Source organism: Papio anubis, chromosome 1 (genome assembly GCF_008728515.1).
Source record: "Papio anubis isolate 15944 chromosome 1, Panubis1.0, whole genome shotgun sequence".
In the NCBI taxonomy this organism is placed as follows: domain Eukaryota; kingdom Metazoa; phylum Chordata; class Mammalia; order Primates; family Cercopithecidae; genus Papio; species Papio anubis.
Window position 1 is genome coordinate 30019117 of NC_044976.1, and position 19414 is coordinate 30038530.

Consider the following 19414-nt stretch of genomic DNA (forward strand, 5'->3'; position numbering starts at 1 on the left):
ATCCACCTGGCAGCTCCAATTCGCCTGCCCGTCACTCACCCTCCGCCTCCCGGGCGCTTGCCGCTTGCCCTGCCCAGGCCGCCACGCAGGCGGGGACCCCCACTCGATGCCTTCGGGTCCTCTGCCAGTGCTCGGACCCGAGGACAGGGTCCTCAGGAGCTGCTCTCCCAGAGCTCTGTCGCCCCGGGGGGCGCACACCCTCCATCCTGCCTCCGGAGCTGGGGGACTGGGCCGAGGGGAGGGCGCGACCCCCTCTGTGCAGCCCTGCCGCTCCAACTGCCAGAGAGGGTCGCTCTCTTGGGGGAGGGGGTTCCTCCTTAAGCAGGAAAACGCGGGCAGAACCGGGAGGGGGACAAGGGGCAGCCCTCAGCCCCTGGGGGCGGTGCCGAGCGGGCGGCGGGGGAGGGGGCGGTGACTCAGCCGCCCTCCGCCCGCCTCCCCGGAACTTTGCAGCAGCTGGAGCCGCCGTTGCTACAGGAACCGAATGCTTTTGTTCCCCAATGTCAGGGCTGCCGGGGCAGGCGGGTGACGAGGAGGCTGCCACTCCCCAGTGGGACCCAGGTCCGGCCACACTGCCCAGAGGACTTCCAGCCATCACAGGTTCGAGTCCCCTTCCTCCGCGCCACCTTCTCTTCCCCCAAGCCACTCAGGCCAAAGCCAGGTTTCTTCAAACTCCTCAGGCCCTCAGGCCCGGTGGCCCTGCTAACTCTGACCGGAGGCGAAGGGCCCTGGGAAATTCCTGACGGTGTCTGACCTCCTGGGGGAGGGTAGAGACTCTTCTATGGCTGAGTGATTTCCCACCTGGCTACCCCTAACAGGCTGCCTGCCTTCTGGGACTCTGACTGGGGTTTCTTCTCTTACTTCTCCCACCTCTGCAGCCTCTACACTTGAACCAAGACCCCAGAGACCTTGGCCTGGCTTTCACTAATATCCCTCTGGCCACAGCTGATTCCAGAGAAATATAGTGGGAAGTTGCAGGACCAAGGAGGAGATGAGGGAAACTGACAGTCACTGGCTCCCCCTGCACCCATACTTTGTGGGGGAAGAGGGGACTGGGGGCTAAAGGTGTTTCTGTCTTTATTATACTGGGGGTTGGAGTGAAGGCACTGGAATCTATTTTTCATTTTTCTCTTTTGGGATTAGGAGTGGAGTGGAGAGGGGCCTGACCTTGGCCTTGAACAGAAACAGCCCCACACCCCTATCATTATTGAACATTGCTAGGTGCCAGACACTCTATACAAACAACCTAACTTCATTCTCCCAACAGCTATATGAGGCAGTGATCAATGACCCATTTTATAGAGGGTCAACTGAGGCTCAGAAAGATTAAGTAGCTTGCCCATGTCACACAGCTTTTGAACATAGGTTGTCTGACTGAAAGCTGAGTTCCTAACTACTTACTCAGCTTCATTACCTGGGGGTGGGGAGGGAGGGAGGGATGGGGGCAGAGACCAGATGGAACCTCACTTTGTGTTACAGAAATGCAGACCACGCACGCACACCCCAGACTAGACATGTCCTTTTGAAGAGTGATACAGAAAGGGGGCAGAAGAGAGAGCGGAAGGAGGAGAGAGGGAAGAAGAGGGGAAGATCTCTTGTCTCAATCTTGGTCCAGATAAGACCCTCCCTAACCTCCCCAGTACCATCACCAGGACATATCCTGCACAGAGTCCACACTGCCCCTCACCCCAGTAGCAGTGCAGAGGATACTCCCCAGGTGCTTGCTCTGTCCCAGGGTCAGGTGGATTCCCCCACAACCGACTCCATGCACAAGCCAGGCACAGCCCAACTTTGCCCGCAGCCCTTACCTCATGGGAAATGCCATGGGGTAGAGGCTCCCTGGCAACACCTGACCAAGCACAAACAAGCCCAACCAGGCGTCCTGGAGCCCGCGGCCAATCCTGCTGGTCTGTGCGTGAAGGCTCAAAGGACTCTTGACTTGCTGCTGGGGTGAGCCCTCCACTCCACTCCACCCCAACCCATCCCACCCCCCAGAACATATGGCCTGACAACCAGCAGTGTTTGGGCATGGCTAGCACAAGGAGGCACCTGGCCTGGCCCACCAATCTCCTCTCCCCAGGGACTTCCCAGCGTCAGTCCTGCAGCCACCGCTGATGCTCTGGCTGCGGAAACCCGGGGTTGCCCACGGGAGAAGGGGTGGCGGGTCCCAGGCTTCGGGCAGGGGGCGCCAGAGGACGCCCAGGGGCCCGGCCGGCAGCTGGCGAGGCGGGCAGGCAGGCGGCATCTCTCGGCCCGGGCGCCCCTCCCCCCCGCGGACAACAGACCCGTCGCCCGCTCTGCGCGGGCCGTGGCGCGGAGGACTTCCCCCGGCTGTGCCCTCAGACCGAGCTGACTGCGGGAGTGGCCGCCAACTTCACAGCTTACAACCCCCTCCGGATCATGCCAGCCCTGGGGCTGCGGGAGGGTGCGTCTGGTGCCCAGCTCTATGACCAGGGTTGGGAGGATAGGGATGGGGGATGGACAGATAGACTCCGGCCAAAGATGGACACAGGAGTCAGGGATGCGGGTCCAGTCGGGATCTCAGCTGGAGGGGAGGGGGCGCGGAGCAGACACGGGGGACACGGCCCCAATTTCAAGCTGGGGGGAGGGGACTTGCAGCAAGATTGGCGAGGGAAGGCGGGACTCTGGGCAGATATGGGGGAGGGGGCACTAGGGGCAGAAATAGAGAAGAAGCATGGTCAGGGTACGGGCGCGGGGGAGGGTAGAAACTATGGGCAGACATGGATGGGGACAGGAAAGACTCTGGGCAGAGATGAAGTGGAGGAGAGGAGCAGCGTCCGGCATTCAGACTGTGATGGGAGACGGAGGGGGAGACACAGTTGAGCTGCAGGTTAATGTGGGGGGGGCCTCTAATAAAGGTGGGGGGCGCACCGCCCGGATCCAGGCCGAGATAGGGAAAGACTCGAGACAGCAACCACGGTGTCAGAATTCTGGAAGGGGAGACTTTAGCATAGATGGGTAAGAGGGTCGGTCCAGGCTGGGGGAAGGGGGGCCGAGATTAGAGATTCACCACCGATTAAGGGGGCCTCGGCCCCAGGTTTGGTAGTCCCCCAGAAGATGGGGGTGGGCGAACGCTGAACGAACTCAGTTCGGGCTGGGGGAGAATTCAGCAGAGACGGGTTGGGAGAGCGCCCTGAGTCCGGGCCGGTGCGGAAACTCGGGACCGCGCCGGGAGGGCTCGGTGCGAGGCCAGGTCGGGGTCTGGGGCCGAGCACTCACCTGGGCGCCGTCAGCAGCAGGAGCGGGGGCCGGCGCTGGCGGGGGCGGCCACGGGGCGCAAGTTTGCCATCCCTAAGTCGGGGACCGGGCCGGGCGCAGGGCAGGTAGCTGCAGCCGCGCGGAGGGCCGAGGCTCCCGCTCTCCCGGGCAGCGGGTGCAGAAAAGGCTCCGGGGAGCAGCGCGGGGCGGGCGGGGGGGCGCCGGGCCGGGCGCGGGCTGCTGCCGCCGCCGCCGCCGCCTCCTTGCCGCGCCGCCCCCGCTCCCCGCCCAGGCACCGCCCGCGCCGCTCGCCCTTATCCTGGCCCCAGGGCGGCCGCGGCCCGAGCTCAGGCCGGTGCCGCATCCTCCTCGATCTCTGACGCCGCGCCGCCGCTGCCGCCAGACCCGGTTCCTCCGGCCGCTCCGGCCGCTGCCTGGCGCGCGCCGGGCCGAGTGACGGCCGGGCGGGACTGCCAGCGCCTGCGCATGAGCCGAGGCCAGGAGGGCGCGCGCCGGGCCAGGCCGCGAGGCCGCGGGAGAAGGGGCGGGGGGCGGGGGCGACGCGCGCCGCCTCCTGTTAAAGGGGGAACAGCGCCAGCCGAGCCGATCGCGCCCCCCACCTCCCCGCTTTGGGCCCCAGGCGCCGGCGCGGGGGGAGAGCCCTGGGTATTGCCCGCCGCTGCCTCCTGGACCTCAGAATGAGGCGATCCGCGACGCCCCTCCAGCTATACCCATGCCGGAGTCTTGTCGCGCCGCCAGGGTCTCCCGGGCCCTGCGGGCTGAAGCATTTGCTCACCTTCCCATGTGCATTGCATATTGCATGCCCCTGTGCATGCAGGTGCCAGTCATGTGCACTGAACTTTGCATATGCATACAGGTGCCCTAAGTGTGCACTACCATGTTGCCTGGGTAGGTGCATGCAAGTGCTACACACATGCACGGTGTATTAACATGTGCCCAAGTCCTGAATGCATGTTGCTTGTTCCTGTGCGCAGGGATGCTATATGTATGCAAGCTTACAGGTGCCACATGTGTGCTGAGGACTGTGGGTAACTCATATGTAGCAGCCACATATGTATACTGCAATGTGACATGTTTGATGCATACTTAAACTGCAATGTTGCACGTCCTTAGGCACGGGGATGCTACACGTGTGCAGTGTGTTACATGTTTTCCTGAGTCCCTGTCTATTCCCACAAGTGCCTTTCCCTGTGCCAGGGGCGCCCCCATGTTGCATCTGCTTGTGTAGAAGCAGCAGAGACGTACAGACCCACCCCTTCCCCATCTTGGCACTGTGCCCAGAAACAGTTGGGTGGGGCCTGAGCCCTCGTGGTTCAGGCGGTACGCAGGGAGATGCCCATGGCTCAGGGCCCCAGTCAGGGGGTTTGTGGCCTGAGCATGTTGCCATCAGTAAGGTAGGCTGATATACCGCTGCAGCCAACACAAGTAGGTTAATCCCACGACTTTGGTCAGAGGAGAAACCAGCAGGGGGCAGCTTTGCAATAAGGGTGGGATGGTTTCAGCTTTGCAATGAGGATGGGATGGTTTCAGGACCATACTCTTTGAAGGTTCACTGGCCAGGAAGGGCCAAATTTTCAGGGCAAAGAAGTCCTCATTCCAGCAAATAACAACCCCACCTCTCCATGGATGCTCCTTGAGTTGTGTCACCCTGGAGATGGGGCAAGAAGAGAAAAGCCTACCTCTTCCCAGGGGCAGTACCAAGAAGAGGCAGAGAACCACCCTCTTTTCCCTCCTTCTGTCCCTCCCACCTCCAGCAGCCTCAGTGACATTTGTTGTGAGTGATTGTGAGAGATTATCGACTTTAATGGAAGGAGGTAATAAGGGGCGACGAAGGAATATCACCTGTCACCTTAAGAGAATTTATGAGGCCTTATGAGGCAGGGAGGAGAGCTGGGCCGGCACCTTCCCTTTCCCTGCGGATGCCCAAGGAGACCCATGCCTTGGGCCTAGCACTGGCAAGCAAGGCTCCTAGGGTTTGCTGGGCACCCTCAAACACACTCAGACATCTCTGGGTTTCAAGGCTCAGCTGCTACGTGAAAGCCAGGCCAGGCAGGCCTTGCGAGCTGCAAAGTGTGTTGAAAGCCACCCCAGGGCAGTGGGAAATCTGGACCCCCTCCTTACATGGGCATTGGGAGGGGCAATGAGGTAGCTGAGACTGGGGCTTCAAGGAGGTGGGCAAAAGTGGGGAAAATGGTGCAGACATGGATTGCCCACAAGGATGCAAGCACCTTAGAAATCTCCAGGACCCTGTCCAAAGCTCCAGCCCCCTCCTCTCCCACATGGAGCTTGCTTCTCTCTCTATGAATATTCATGACTATTAGCATATTAGAGACCTGGAGCCCAGAGAAACCCAGGCAGGTCTCTTGCAGATGTGATGCAGCTGGATCCCTGAGGACCCCCTCCTTCTTCCCCAGGATGCAGTTGGGTGAGAGGTGATGGGAGGGACTGGCTCCAGATGGACAGCAGCATTTTTTGTCTCTCTCTGTTCCTCGGTAGCCCTCTGACTTCTTGACCCCTTCCATCAGCCACAAAAATGTACGCCCAAGGAAAGATAGGAAGACAGAGTGAGGGACTGACAGAGATGGTGTCCCATACCTGGGGGCTCACTAGGGGCAAGGTGGGGAGGTCAGCAAGGCAAAGGGGGCTGTGGGAGCTGTGTGGGGACAGCAGGACCTCCCCGGGGTTGTACAGGAGTGAGCAAGCGAGACTAGGCTGACCTCTGGAAGGCTCTCCCTGGAGGCACCTCTCCGCATCAGGGTTTCCCCACCTCCTTTCCCATGAGCTCCTGCCCTTCCAGACTCACTCTGGTAATAAGGCCGCCCAGGAGGACTTGGTGTAATTACAAATCGTTTCCATATTCAAATCCAGCTGGTTGAAGAGAAATTACTTCTCTGAAGCGCAGGCGGGGGTGAAGAGAGCAAGTCTTAGCCCCAGGAGGGGCCTCCTGGGAGCCTGGGGCAGAGATTGGGCATGGGAAGGGGCACCGGCCAGAGCTTGAGCACAGAGGGCTTGAGCAGAATAAAGGGACATCCCCCTGAACCCCCTAAGCTGGACCAAGAACAATGACTTCAGCCCTTTAGTCCCATTGGGGCCCCCTCTGGAACCTCTGATGGGATTATGGGGACCCACCCCACAAGGGCAACCGCCTTGCTGTCACCCTGCCATGCTAGGTGACCTTGAGAAAGTCCCTTCAGCTTTCTGGGCCTCTGTTTCCTTATCTGGGAAATGGTATAAATGATCTCAGGCTGGGATCCAGTGAGATAAAAGATGGATTAGCAAGGGTTATGTCCCTGAAGGGGCCTTTGTCAGTAATTATTTTATTACTAATTAATTAATATTTTTGTCAACAATAGCAACCATCAATGGCCCAGTTGGAAGGCAGACAACCCTCAAGGCCTAAGCCGGTGGGGCTGCTCAGGAGAGGATGGTGTGTGGAGGAAGGGAGCTGCCCTGGCCTCACCCGCCTGGCCTCAGCCTTGCCTCCCGCTGGGCCGGCCGCTGCTATGCTTCGTTGCCCTTTAAACAGATGAGAAAATGTTCTTCTTCCCTTCCCAATGATTTATTTGGCCCAGAGCCTAGGCAGGTTTCCTTCCAGCCAGTGGGACCTAGGAGCACCCCTCACTCAGCCCTGTTCACCACTGCCATTCAACTAGGCCACCCAAAGCTGTGGGTGCCAAGGTCTCCTTCCAGTCCCACCCCTACCCCAGACACCTATCAGGTGCTCATAACCTGTCCCTAAAGACACCTATATCCATGTGACAATCTTCTGCCCCAGAGTTCCTATGACCAGCACCTGAGAGCTCTGAATGGCATGCATCCTGGGGGCCATCCTGGAAAAGGTGGACTGGCCCTCTCTGCCTGTGGGAAATACTTCATGTCTAGCTTCCATCCTTCCTGCTGCAGATGCCAAAGGGGTTAGGAGCCTGGGGCAACCCAGGTTGGGTGTTTGTCATTTTATTGCTGTTGCAGATTGGGGAAAGAAGGGAGGATGCCTTGCTCCCTAGCCAAATCTTCCGAAATGCCTGGTTTGTGTGCAGCTCCTCGAGCAGCACCTGCATTCTCTGGCCCCTGGCCCCTAGGGCAGAGGATAGAGCAGCCCTTTAGGGTCTTGGGTGATCTTTACATACATGCCTCATACCAGAGGGTACACACAAGTATATATAGAGCCTGGCGCCTTTATTCATTTATTCAACAAATATTTATTGAGTCTACTATGTTCTAGGCACTGGGATCCCAGCCATCAGCAAGTCTTGTTGCTTCTACCTCCCAAAATATCCCAAATCTATCCACTCTTTACATCCCCACTGCCAACAGGGGAGTCCACGCCACCATCATCCAATGCCTAGATTCTCCCTTACTTAATTTCTGGGCTTCCACTCCTACCTCCCCCACCCCAGTCCATTCTCCTGGAACCCATTGAGCCATCTCTTTAAAAGTGTAAATCAGGGCACCTCTTAAGCCTGCTAGTAGCTTCCCACTGCACTTGACAATGTGGCCTTCCAGACCCTGCATAGCTTGGCCCTTAGCAGCCTCTCAGACCCATCTCCAGTCCCCTCCCCCCACCCCACACTATGCTGCAGCCACACAGTTCTCCTTGCTGCTCTTAGAAAACTCCAGACCCTTCCCCCAGCAATTTCCATGGCTGACCCCTTATCAAGAAGGTCTCACCTTCAACATCACTTCCTCCAGGGAGCCTCCCCTGACCACACCTCTAAAATAGCCCTACCCCACCCCCAGTTGCTTCATCCCATACCCCTGTTACATTTCCTTGGCAATACTCATTGCTCTGAAAATATGTTGTTTATTTACACACATGTCACCTGTTGCCCCCCTGGACTGTGAGTTCTGTGAAGTCAGGGACCTTGTCCATCCCTTCATAGCTGGGGTCTGTGACACCCAGCACCAGGTACAAGGTAAGTAGTCAGCAAATATTTGCTGAGCGAATGAATGGTGAAATGGCAAGCAGACACCTTGCCCTCACAGAGCTTTTGATCTGTGACTCTTGACTGATGTTTGTGCAGTAAAACACTGGTTCACAGTTTCCCATGTGATGAACCAAAAGACTTCAGGCTCTGAGGCCACACAGATCTGGATTCCTACTTCTGTCCCTCACCAGTTGTGTGACCTTGGGCAGATCACTTATAATATCCAAGCCTCAGTTTTCTCTTCTGTAAAATGGAAACAATGATCCCAATTTAGCAGAGCTGATGCGGGTCACGTCAGATGAAAAAGAGGAAGTGTCTCACACAGTGCTATGCCCAGATGTCATCTGCATGTAGACGCTATCTGCATGAATGTGGGCCCCTTTCAGACTTACTAGGGCTATGGGCTGTTCCAGATTCTGGGGACACGGAGATCACTCAGAATTGGGGCCCTGACCTTAACACCTTTCCAGCAACCCCCACATCCCCCAAAGGAAGAGAGGTGTACCAGGAGGAGCTTTTATCTGCTGAGATCATTGCAGATAAGGAGGCAGGAGCCAAGGTTTTGCCAGTGTGATGGGGACAGTGTGGCAGGGGGGATCCCTGCAGAGAAACTGAATCTGGATCCACTTCTCTGCAGCATCTCCTCTCCTTATTTGGAAGTTCCTCTTCCTTTTCAGCCTTCCATGTGTGTGTAAACACACACACACACACACACACACACCCCTGCATGTACAGATAAAGCCATATCTACACACTGACACAGTTGCTGGCCCATCAACATATACACTGGACTGGGATTCACAAGTATATAAATAACCACGTACACACAACTCTAGGACACAAGCCCCCTCTATTTTTCTGGTCCAGTGGGGATCCGTCTGGCTTATTTATTAGTCCCATCACCTCTGGCTCTAGACTGAGGTCAGACACAGTCCCTTACAGGAGGGAGCCCAGGCACTCCCCCTTGGTAAATTCTTCTGAGGTCTAATCCCACACTCCCCTGCTGTAGGCCTTAAGGTCAATGAGCCCTGGCAGCCATTCCAGACAGCCAGGGATGACAGCACCATACCCTGTACCCACACCCTGAGGCTGGTGGATATGCAGGGGGCAGAGGCGCCTGAGGAGCTGCTCCCAGCTTCCTGCCATGGGCAGGGGTGAGGAGCATCCCTCAGGGAGGGGCTGGGACACGCTCAGCAGGCATGGGGCACGCTGGCAGTGGGGCAAGGCCAGTGTGTTCCACTGCCTGGGATGCCCCAGGTCCTCTCTCCTGGGCTCTGTGCCACCTGGATCCTGCTGAACTGGGCTTGTGCCAAGCAGGACACATGGGCTTAGCAGGCAGGGGTGCAGGGACCTAGAGGTTTGGAGGCACTGGCTCATCCAGCCAAGCCCCTCTGTAGGCAGACACTGTGCCAGCTGCTCTTCACCTATTGTTCAAATGAGCCCTCAGAACAACCCTTGCAATCAGTCTGGTCACCCGCATTTCACAGATGAGGAAGCTGCTTTACAGAGAGGCTGAGACAAGAGCCAGGCCTCTACCCCATTCAGGGTTTGCTAGAGGCCCTGCTTCAGTTCTGCCTCATCCTGCCTCGGCCTGGTCCTCCCTGCCACCTCCCAGAGGACACACCAGGCACCAACTTTTGAAAAAAATTATTTCGGGATTAGAGTTGATCTTCTAAAGAAGACCAGCTCCCTCGGGGTGAGAGATTTGGTTGGTGGGGGTCTGACTCCCAGAGCTTGACACCTGCTAGAAGAGGCTGAGGCTGGACACCTAGGTTTTGGGGGAGGCAACCAGAGTTGCTGAGGGTGCTGAGAAGGACGGAATGCAGGACCAGTGACACCTATATGCCTCTCTGGCTGGCACAACCACACTCCTTACTGACAGGAGCACACGATGACACACCCCAGGAGGACATCTGTCCCTCTTGCTGGAGAGGAAAGTACACCAACTCATGCTGGCAATAAAGCAATCACTGCAGGGTTTCGGGGCTTGCTTCTGGCTCACCACCAACTCTGGCGCAACTCTCACCTCAGAGGGTCCCAGGCTTGGGGGTGAAGCCTGTGGATGGGGCGGGGGTAGGGGTGTCAGGCTCCGGAGCCTTGTAGTTGGAGGGGAGGGCCCTGGAGCACCTCGCCAAGTGAGTGTTCTGTGTGTCAGAGTGGGAGTGAGTGGGGCTGAGCTCCGGTACACGTGTGGGTGGTTGTGTGCGTCAATGTGTAGGGGGAGAGTCTGTGTGTGTATATGGCGTGCCTGTGTGCAGGTTTCGTGTTTGTCTGCCTAGGCTTTGTACGTCAGAAGCCTGGACCTGGCTCTGGGATCTCTGCTGCATGTGCGTGTGTGTGCCTTTGTTTGCAGGGTGTGCGGTGTGTTCGTGCATTTCTTTCTCTGTGTGTGTGGCGTAGAATGCATACACACCTACGATGCTGGGGTTTGGCATCCACTCAGTGTCTGGACGAATGTGAGGTGTATTGACAGGGCAGCGTTTGCGTGTTATTGGAGTTTGTGTGCAACCAGAGTGCGATGTTTCCTTGTGTTCGGTGTGTGCTTGAACGTGTGTGTGTGGAAAGTGTTTGCAGGCCTGTGTGTGTCTGTGCCTTTGGTGAGTCAGGGTGCCTGGCATTTGCAGGCCCAAATGTGACTGCGTCTGCATGTCAGTGGTATGTGTCTATGCCAGCCTGCCGTGCGTGTCTCTGTGTGTGCCTGGCGGTGCTGGCAGGCCCTCAACTTCCAGTGAGGTCTGTGTGTTACTGTTGGGTGTGTGTCTCTGGGTGTCCTATATCTGTGTCTGGATGAGGGGTTTGGATCCACTGTGGTGCATGTCTGCAGATCTGTACCTGTGGCCCTGGGATTCTTGTCTTTGGAGACTTTGGCAACTAATCCTTCCCTGGAAGCCCGCCACCCCCTCCTATTCCCAGGCTGAATCCTCCATCGGGCCCTCCCTTACAACCAGCTTGGCTAGCTTGGAGCCTGACTTTCCACTGGAGGTCCCCCTCCGGAGGGAACCCTGAGGCTGCACAGCCACCGGGTCAAGGTCACATATTGGGGGACAGAGGCTCCCACTCTTATGGTACCCTTACCTCTTACCCTCACAAAGGGCCCCACCGCCGGAAGCCGCCCGCCCTCCCACACCTTGTGCGGGTCTCCCCTGAAATGAATTTTAATTTCCGCTCAAGGCAGGCCACGTCGTGAGTCCCGAGCCCGTGGCGGTGGCGGCGCGGGTGTGGGGCCGCCTGGGCGGGAGCGGCGGAAGAGAGCGCGAATTTGAATTTCAAAGGCAGCCGGGGCCCAAGTGCGTGCGTCTGCGTTGCCCGATTGTGTGTGCGGCGCTTTTGTGTGTCCGCGAATGCGCGCCTGCGTGTGTGGCGTGTGTCTGGGTGTTTTGTGACTGTCCTCCGTGAGGCCGTGTGTGAGCTCTTGCGTGGGCTGTGTGGCAGGGAGCGCGGTGTCCGTGGGCCGCCTGTCGGTGTGTCTGTGCGTGCTTGTGTGCTAGTCTTTGCCTCTGCGAGTGGGTATTTTTAGGACCGAGTCTGTCTATATGAGCCTGTGTCTGTGTGTGTGCGCTCCCGGCCCTGCGCGTGTCTGTGAGCGTCTGCCGGGGCGCGAGTGTGCTCGGACCACCGCGGAGGTGTGCGGGTGTGTCCGTGTGTCTGTGCACGTGCAGGCGAGCGTTCCCATCTGTGTGTGTGCATCTGAGTCTGGGCTATGTATGATTCAGGGACGAGTCTATGAACCTGCCTGTGCCTTTGTGTGTCTGTGTTCCAGCCGATGCGTGTGTGTGCTTGGGTGGGTGTCTGTGTCGTGGCGTGTCCCTGCAAGCGTTTGCGCCTGCAGGTGCTAGAGTGTGTAGCTGTAGGAATGAGTGTGTGTGAGTGTGCGGAAGGGGCACTGCGCGAGGGGGTGCAGATGCGGAAGGCTAAGCGAGCCCACGCCCCCCACGGACAGTGCCGCCCCCAGCCCCCCACCCCCGCCTGAGGCTATGTGCCCCTGTGTGCCTGTGCCAGCGGGGGCCCTCTCTGGGCGCCGGGAGGGAGCTGAGCGAATGGCCCTCTCCTCCCAGAGACCCCGGGCCCGCCGCCAGCCCTGGGCACACCCGCCCCTTCCTCCAGAGGTCCCGCTCGCTGACCCACGGGCACTCAATGGGCACTCGGGAGGCAATGGCCGAAGAGGATGGGCCGTTAGCGGGAGGGACCGAGCGGCTCTGGCTTCACACTCTCGCTCTGCTGAGGGCTTGGGGGCAGTTCATCAGTCTTCGGCAATGGGCCTGCTCACTGTGAGATCTTGGCTGTCTTGTGGCTGAGCTGGAGACTCAAGCTAGAGTGCAGGAGGGACAACCCGGGTCCGAGGCAGCGCCATCCCTGAGCAGATGCATGCACACACTGCCATAATTCAGACACACCACATTGCCCGGCACAAATGACCCAGCACAGGAGTCTGGGTTGGCCCCTGACACCGGGCTCATGGACAAGCCCACCAGTGCACACCCAGGAGTGCACACACCCACACACCCCCTGACCCAGAGACTCAGCAAGTCTATGCACACCCCACACTCGAACAACTCCACCTCTCCCTGGGTCTTGGACCCTGTGGGGTGAAGAAGGCCAAGACTCAGAAGTCCCAGAGAATAAGGGCAGCCTTGAGTCACTCAGTGTGGCCTCTACTCTGATGGGCTTTGGAGAACCCAAGGTGGTTCTCCCTACATCCTACCTCCCTGAAGCTCTCAGTCAAGGGTTAGCAGGAAAAAGCAGACCCCAAATCCAGTCATTTCCATCAGGTGCCACACCACAGCCAGAAGCAGGCAAGGGTCAGGGGCTGCCTCTTCACAGAGATGCTCTCCCCCCAACCCCCGCCACAGAGAACTGGCTGGGCACAGGGAGGTGATGTCAGGATGTCCAAAGGACAGTAAAGGAGGAACTACAGATGGAATGATGGTTTCACGGCCTCCTTCCCTGCCAGATTGGGAGCATTTTGAGAAGGGGTGTGGGCTGACTCCTCCCAGTAATGCTCAGCTATGGGCCTGGCACCAAGGGTCTGCTCCATTTAAAACACTTATTGACGGAATGAAGGAAAGAAGTAAATGAGTCAGAGAATGCAGGACCACTTAAGAAGGGAGGGAGCACTGTACAGAAGAGGCAGAAATAGTATACCCAGGCTGTGTGCATGGCTGTGTGTGTGTGTGTGTGGTGCTTATGCTTGGGGGAAGATGTGCGAAATGAAGGTTAGGCTGGAAATACATCACTGAGGGCCTTCTAAGCAAAACCAGAGGTAGATTTTATTCTGAAAGCAAAAGAGATCTATGATCTATGAAGGGTTTTGGATGGGAATGAATCACAGTCAAGTTTGTTTAAGAAACAACAGGGGCAAATGGAAGGTAGATTTGAGGAGTCAAGATTGAAAAAGGGGACTGGATGGAGGCTCATTCATTCATTCATTCAAGCAATATTTATTGGGAGCTTACTAAAAGTATCCAGCACTGAATGAGTAGAACAGATACAATCAGTCGAACAGTTCCAAGATGCCAAGGAACTTCTAGAACCTGACCACATAACTGCTGTGTTTATGTGAAGTTCACCTTCTAGTGGGGAAAGGGAGGCAGACACAGACACCTAAATGTATGGAATGCGTATGTGGACAAGTGCAAAGAGGGAAAATAGTGTCCAGCAAGGGTGCAGAAGTGGTGGATGAGAATGGGGGCTGTTTTAGGAAAGGTGGTCAAGGAACATGTCTCTGAGAAGGTGACACCTGAGCAGAGCCCTGAGGGATGTGAGGGATATTTGGAGGAAGAGCTGTTCAAACAGGGGAAATTGCAAGTGCAAAGGCCCTGAGGGGGAGTGTGCCATTTACTCAGATGGGGAAAGACTTGTGGGAAGTCGATGATTTCTATTTTAGACATGCTGCATTGAGGTGCCTTCAGGACATCCAGAGACAGTGTCCAGGAAACAGGAGAGATCTGAGTAAAGATAGGGATTAAAGAGGCCGGGTGCAGCGGCTCACACCTGTAATCCCAGCATTCTGGGAGGCCAATGGGGGAGGATCACTTGAGCCTAGGAGTTTGAGACCCGCCTGGGCAACAGAGCGAGACCCTTTTTCTCTGCAAAAAAATAAGATTAGCCAGGTATGATGGTGCACCCTTGTAGTCCCAACTACTCAGGAGGCTGAGACAAGAGGATTGCTTGAGCCCAGGAGTTCAAGGCTACAGTGAGCCATGATCACTGCCTGGACAGAGTAAGATTGGGCAGAGCAAGACCCCAACTCTAAAATATAAATGATAGGGAGTAAAGAGAATTGAACCCTGGAAACTGACACAGAGGATAACTGCAGGGAGGGGAAGAGGGAGCAACCTGAGGTGTGAGAGTCAGTTGTGGGCAGACTGGATGCTAGGGATGGGAAGTGGGGAATGGAGAACATGTGACTAATGTGGTATCCCCAGAATGGTCCTGAGAACAGCTGCTCCTCTTCCCAATCCTACCCAGCTGCCTGGGAGAGAGCTGGGGCTATTTCATCACATTTCAGACGGGTTCAGTGGTATGCTGGCACAATTTAACAACTGGCTTGGGGGCAGGGAAGTGTAGCCCTGATTTGCAGCATTTGCCAATTTCCATGGTGTAAATCCTCCCATGATGGCCAATTTACATTACCAATGTGAAGTTAACTGACTGGCAAAATTCCCAAGAATTTAACAGTCAGCTCTCACAAGCTGGTATGGGCTGGCTCTAGCACCTTCTCCAGACCCTTTCCAGAGAGATGGGGAGAGGCAGAAAGCCTAGGGTGGTGGTGGGGGATTTGCCTTTCAGTTGGAGGAAAGCATTCTGGCCTCCCCATCTTCCCCCTCGACACCCAAGTCATTCCCCAGAAAGAAGCTCTGGAAACCTCTTCTTTGTTCCCGCTGCTCCTCCAGTTCTAACTAACAATTTGGTATCCTGCCTAGGCCCTCTTTCCATTGCATTTCCTACTTCAAAGATGGACTGGGCTGGGTGTGGTGGTGCATGCCTATAATCCCAGCACTTTGGGAGGCTGAGGCAGGCGGATCACTTGAGCCCAGGAGTTTGAGACCAGCTTGGGCAACATGGCGAGACCCCGTCTGTAATAAAAATACAAAAATTAGCCAGGCATGGTGATGCATGCCAATAGTCCCACCTACTTGGGAGGCTGAGGCAGGAGGATCACTTGAGCCTGGGGAAGTCAAAGCTGCAGTGAGCCAAGATCACTGCACTGCACTGCACTCCAGCCTGGGCAACAAGAGTGAGAACCCGTCTCAAAGAAAAAAAAAAAAGGTGGGCTGATACCACACCCCCACCCACTCTCCACTCTCCCTGGTTCCCTTCTTTAGAAGCAGATGCCAGAGAGCCGTGGGCCATGTCACCTTCACCCACAGCCAGAGCACCGCTCTGGTCAGTGTAAACAGATGGCCTGGATGTTTGGCCCAGCTCTGCCACCAGCTCCCAGGAGGTTCCTCGCCCTATCTGTTATCAGTTTCCCCATCTGTAAGGTGTTGGCAAGTGCTAGCCTCTCCAAAGGCCCTTTGACTGTGACATTCTGCAATTTCTGTCACTCCCTGTCTCAGCCCTGATGGCAGCTCGGGGCCTTCTCTCTCAAACAACCATTTCCCGAGCCTCCTAGACCCTCCCTGCTCCAGCGGCCCCCCACTGCCTCTGACTCCCCAGGCTCCCGAATAAGGGGCCCAACTAATTACATTAGGATTTCATGCTAATTAGCAAACAATTACACGGGCAAATTGGTGCCTAATTTGGAGCAATAACGACAGCTCCATTGGCCGAGGAACATAGCTGCAGACAAGACTGTCCCCCTGGCCTGGTCCTGTCAGGGCCACTGGAGGATGGGAGCCAACTTTCTGCTCTAATCTGAGCCAAGGCCTGCAGTTCTCCTTGTAGAATCTTTAGGTAACTGTTTATGCTCATTACATTGTCAGCCCAGGCCTGTGCTAAGTGAAGAGGGTAGAGGAAAGGGAGGGAAGGTGAAAGTGTGGGTGGAGGGGCACTAAGGCCTGCAAGGCTCGCTTCAGTGAGAAGGTGGGGAAGGTTTTGGGGAGGCAGGGAAGACGGATGACAGCATAGGGAAGGGGAACAATAATTAATGTGAACAATGGCTTGGATGCTAGAATGAGCCATAGGAACTCATGGAGAGTTCCCATGGAGAAACCACATGGGCCAGAGCACAGGAAGGTAGGGGAGCTGAGGTCACAGAGGTATATAGGGCCAGGCTGGGACTGTCATTCCAGGAAATTTAAATATTCTCCTGGAGGCCTTGGGAGCTAACGCGGCTTCAGGGTAGAAGGAGTAGACTGTGCTGGGACTCATCTTAAACTCAGGATCTTGGATCACCAGCAGTCATCCATCCCACCTCTAGCCTGTCATGGGGTCCCGTTTGGTTTGCCCTCTTAACATCTCTAGAACCCATCATCTTTGTTCAGGACCACAGATACCATAGCAGTAGCTGCCAGTCCTGTCCCCCCACCATCCCTGTCCACGTTTTCTCCACGTGACCACTCTATGGCACAAAACTGCCCCCTAATCACCCCTGCTTAAACCCTCAATGTCTCCCCAGTGCTCTCAGAATAAAGTTCCCACCCACTGTAGACCTCCCAGCTTTCTCTCCCTTCCTACCTCTGCATCCACCCTATCCCCTGGGAGCTAGACGCCATTTACAGATCATGCCAGGCTCCTTCACACCTCCAGTCCTTTGGCTGTGCTGTTCCCTCTGCCCAGATTGCTTTCCCAGCACCCCTTTTTTGTTACCAAATGCACCCTCCTAGGCCCCCTCTTCTGCCTCCCAGATTTCCCCAGGAAGTATCGATTCTTCTCTACCCCGGGCTCTGTTTGTAAACTCCTTCTTCTGTGGCACAGGTCACTCCGTATCAGAGCTCTTTGTGCCAGGGTCTGCCTGTTCCACCCGACTTGGAGCTGATTAGAATCAGGGCCTGGGCCCAGTGCACTGGCTCACGCCTGTAATCCCAGCACTTTGGGAGGCTGAGGCAGGCGGAACACCTGAGGTCAGGAGTTTGAGACCAGCCTGACCAACATAGCAAAACCCTGTCTCTACTAAAAATACAAAAATTAAATGGGCATGGTGGTGCATGCCTTAATCTCAGCTACTTGGGAGGCTGAGGCAGGAGAATCACTTGAACCCGGGAGGCAGAGGTTGTGGTGAGCTGAGATCGTGCCATTGCACTCCAGCCTGGGCAACAAGAGCGAAACTCCATCTCAAAAAAAAAAGAAGAGAAGAAAAGAAGAAAAGAAGAAAGAAGGGCAGCCTGGCGCTGATTTACTTGATGTCTCCTTCACCTAGCACTGAAAGTGAATGGAGAGAGAAGACAAAGGGACACGATAGAAACATTTGCCCCTGAGCAGAGTGCAGAAACTGAGGCAGAGACCCAGAAAAATATTTATGAACGTGGTGAATGCTTCTCTCAGAAAGGAAAGCTGGGTCAGCTTCCAGCCTCTGCCCATTGGAGCCAAGCCCCGCCTCCATCTCCTTTAAGGTTTTCTCCTGAAGCACCCCACCTCCACCAGCCCCCACCCTGGTGTTTTCACCTCTGCTTTCAGTAAGTGAGATAAAGAAAGCCCCCATAGCCAAGAATTCCCAAAAAGCAAAGGCAGCTCTCATGGGGGCAGTGGCAGAGCAGACTGAACTGCAGCATGAAGGGCTGTGGGCAGGCTCAAGGAAGAACCTCCTGACCATCAGAGCTCAGGTGATCCCTAAAGTGATCCCTAAAGGAATGACCAATGGGGAAGAGGCGGGCGCTTGACCTATCCAAGGGATGTCGGGAAGAAGAAGCCGGGGATGGAACACAGATCTTTCTAGAGGCAGGGGGATGACCTGGCTGACTTGCCTGAGAGCTTGGTTCTCATTTGGGGGGCTGCTACTCTATCTCAAGGCCCATCGCTCACATTAATTACCGAGAAAAAGCTGACTTCTCCTCATTTCCAGATCTCAAACGACAGTATCATTAGGCTAGTAATGTGCGGAGAAATTGTGCGTGTCTGTCTTGGAATATGTCCTGAGCCAGAATGGATGAGGGCGCCCCCAGCAGGGGTTTGTCTCCAAGACACTCTCCATGGCTGAGGGACAGTCTCCAGAAGAGATGCTGTGCCACCAAGGCAGAGATACTCTGCCGCTCTGTTCAGTTGGTACTAATGATGGTGATTAAATCATAGCAGGCAATGGTGTGGGCAATAGCCCACAACACAAAAACCCTGCCACACATGAACAGAGCCACTGCTGACTTACCACAAGGACAGGAACTCCCTGGTCTGGGCTGAACTTGAATTTGAAACCTGCTCTGCTGTGCCCTGGTCCTTCCCAGTCTTGCCTGGACACTTTTCTCTGAGCTCCTATCCACCTGGGAATCAAGAGGCATCTGGGCGCCATCTTGCCTCAGGGAAGGAGGAGTTGGCTGGTCCTGAACATTTTCTCTTCCCTCAGCAAAGTCAGCTCCCTGGATGTGAGCGGAACACTGCCTCCTAGCCCTGAAAAACTCCTCTGCTCACAGCTCTTCACACGCCTCTCCACACTCTTCTCTTCGTGTCTAGTGCTCTTTATTTTTTTTTTTTTTTTTGAGGCAGAGTCTCGCTCTGTCGCCCAGGCTGGAGTGCAGTGGTGTGATCTCGGCTCACTACAACCTCCGCCTCCCGGGTTCACGCCATTCTCCTGCCTCAGCCTCCTGAGTAGCTGGGACTATAGGCACCCGCCACCACGCCCGGCTAATTTTTTGTATTTTTAGTAGAGACGGGGTTTCACCATGTTAGCCAGGATGGTCTTGATCTCCTGACCTCGTGATCCGCCCGCCTCGGCCTCCCTAAGTGCTGGGATTATAGGCGTGAGCCACCGCGCCTGGCTGTCTAGTACTCTTTCAAACCCACTTGACACACGAGGAAACTGAGGCCCAGAGAAGCAAGGCGATTTGCCCAAGTTCAAGCCTCAGAGCTAGGCTTGACCCCCAGGTCTGCCAGAGGCCAAAGCTCAGATTGAAGCCAGAGGCCTCAATTCAATCCACACAGTACTCTAGGCGTATGATGTCCTCCGTCCCAGCTCCCGCCCTCAGAGCTGAGGTTGGTGAGGGAGAGGCAGGATGTGAAAATATAATTATAGCTCAGTGTGATGCATGCATGACACAAAAGAGGAGATCCAAAAGGTTTATCCTCCCCAGTAATCAAAGAAATGCAAATTAAAACAACAGTGTAATGCAGTTTTACCTGTTGAAATTAAGACAGGTTTTTGTTTTGTTTTGTTTTGT

General features: G+C 55.9%; 1 protein-coding gene across 5 annotated transcripts in view; it reads right to left on the bottom strand.

Moving 5' to 3' along the window:
• ADGRB2 (adhesion G protein-coupled receptor B2) overlaps positions 1–3415 on the bottom strand; it is a 36929-nt gene extending 33514 nt beyond the window's left edge. For all 5 annotated transcript variants that reach the window (XM_009203653.3, XM_009203687.3, XM_031666538.1 and 2 more), the window contains exon 1: positions 3241–3415. The gene's annotated coding sequence lies outside the window, so the exon portion shown is untranslated. The remainder of the gene's footprint in view (positions 1–3240) is intronic.
• Between the last annotated feature and the right edge of the window lie 15999 nt (positions 3416–19414).